This window comes from Gymnoscopelus braueri, assembly GCF_963280865.1.
Source record: "Gymnoscopelus braueri genome assembly, chromosome: 7".
Classification (NCBI taxonomy): domain Eukaryota; kingdom Metazoa; phylum Chordata; class Actinopteri; order Myctophiformes; family Myctophidae; genus Gymnoscopelus; species Gymnoscopelus braueri.
The window spans coordinates 35,187,172-35,189,569 of record NC_137608.1 but is presented as its reverse complement, the minus strand read 5'-3'; the positions used below and the strand labels follow the sequence as shown (position 1 = coordinate 35,189,569).

At 43.4% G+C, this 2,398-nt stretch overlaps 1 protein-coding gene across 1 annotated transcript in view; it reads left to right on the top strand.

The window, feature by feature from the left end:
* tet3 (tet methylcytosine dioxygenase 3) overlaps nt 1-2,398 on the top strand; it is a 46,784-nt gene that overhangs the window by 15,939 nt on the left and 28,447 nt on the right.

Below are 2,398 nucleotides of genomic sequence, written 5' to 3'. Positions count from 1 at the left end.
TCTCTCTCTCTCTCTCCCTCTCTCTCTCTGTCTGTCTCCCATCCGACCTCATATTCTCATGCAGGTCTCCTTCACGTTTCACGACATGAAAGGCAGGGGGAGGGAGGGAGGTGGAGTAAAGGATGAACATGGAGAAAGAGACGGGGGGGGGGCATCGTTTGTTACATTGAGGATTTAGGTTCTACTCCTCTTCCATACATGCGTCTCTTTATAGTCTCACCTTGTTTTGTGCTGTCAACCTTGAAAGACATCTGCTCTGCTCTAGTGGTGAGTGGGGAAGGCTTGGTTAGTTTGCCTGTGTGGCTGGTTGACTGCATTCAGAAAACACGCCAGTTTAAAGGGCTGTTAGATGGTAGTAATCTGCCCTGACCGGCTTAGCTGTCTCTTCCGGTTGAGCGTGTTGATGTTTTGGAACCGCTGTCTGATGTGCGTGCGTACGTACCTACGTGCATGCGTGCGTTTGTGTGTCTGACGTGTTTGTGCGTGCGACCGTACGTGCGTGCACGGCACGCGTGCGTGCGTGTGTGCCATGTCTGTGTGTACGTGCCATCTGTGTGTGTTTGTGTGTGAGATAATCCTGGCAGTAGAGTAGGTTTTCGCATGCTGTAAATATTTGCCAGAGCACGTGGTCTTGCGCTGTCAGAGGCGCCCGGTGAGGTGCCCGCAGGTGTGAGCGCAGTACAAGCTCACTTGTATCTCTCTCGTATAAACATTTTTACAGACCATAATGCAGAAACCAGAAATAGAAATTGTTCTTTTTGTGTTTTTTTGTAGTTATTTATAATTATAAAATTCCCAGTGAAGTTTGACCACATTTGAGGGATCATTGCAAAAAAAAATCTATTTATGTATGTATGTATGTATGTATGTATGTATGTATGTATGTATGTATGTATGTATGTATGTATGTATGTATGTATGTACGGTATGTATGTATGTATGTATGTATGTATGTATGTATGTATGTATGTATGTATGTATGTATGTATGTATGTATGTATGTATGTATGTATGTATGTATACTGTAGTTTTTGACTCCCTAATATCGGTATCTGCATTGGCCCCAAAAATCTAGTCAAGCTCTATTATACATTTGAAATGGTTACACTACACACTGAATTAGTTGAATTGTCTGAACTTGTTGCACTCAACACTGCATGTCGTGAATCTCACGCTAGCAAACACTGGACACAGTCCACTCATCCAGACGAGGTCTGAGTTTTGCAATCATTTTATTTCTCATGTTGAGTGTGACGTGCCAGTTGGTGTTTTGCATAATGACACTCAGAAAAAGAGGAATGGAGAGTGACGGCGTGGCTGATAGCGTTCAAGTTGTGGCTGCAGATCTTATGCAGTGTTGTTTTTTTGTGGCTAAAACAGAGTATTTCGACACTGCAGTTCTCATAACTGCTGTGGTGTGTAACACCCCCCCCCCCCCATTCACCCTGCCCTCTTCCTCTCCTTTTCATTTGATCTGACTGATAGTGCAGACATGGGGCCTCTCACGTATTGCATGCCGGCTGTTCACTGCATGCACGCACAAGGACACACACACACACACACGCGCGAGCGCGCGCGAGCGCACACACACACACACACACACACACACACACACACACACACACACACACACACACACACACACACACACACACACACACACACTACCAATGCTGCCGTCGCCACTACAGCCCCCTGGGATCGCTACCAGACAACAGGCACAGAAGGTAGATTCAAAGGGGCACGAGCATGCTGCCCATCCAGTAATTAGCCACTTCAAAAAGACTCATTTCAATATATTCAAAACAACCAGAGTGAAGCTCTAGCCCATTTCTACCGTCAACCACCTTATGGACACTACAAAGACAAGAACCCAGTTTAGTTTCTTCTTCTTCTTCTTCTTCTTTGGACTGGAGATGACAGCATGCTGGTTATAGAGTAGGAGATAATAGAAACTTATACTGTACGTTAGTAGTCACAAAGTGAGACCAGCAGCAGTCTGCACTTTGTGACAGTCTGACTTCATTTTATGCCAGACTGTTTTTGTTAGTTGTGTCCATGTAATGATTTGTTTACGTGCAATATAGTGTTGTGTTATTATCACTTCGTGTCTGCCAGGGCCAGCTTTGCCTTTTACTCTAATTGTGCTCAATACCAGATATTAATATTACCCATCCTACTTAGTAATACAGTCAGTGTCTAACATGTGTATTTGAGGCTATCTCAATGTGTTTACAGAAAACAAGCACCTGCAAAGCCTTGATTACATTTACTATATTTTTTCTTTGTGCCAGTGAAAGATAAGACACATTTCTTATACTGTACTATATTATACTGTACTGTTTTCCTTTTCTTTCTGGGCATACAAACAAAAGAACAACTTTATATTAATAACTAA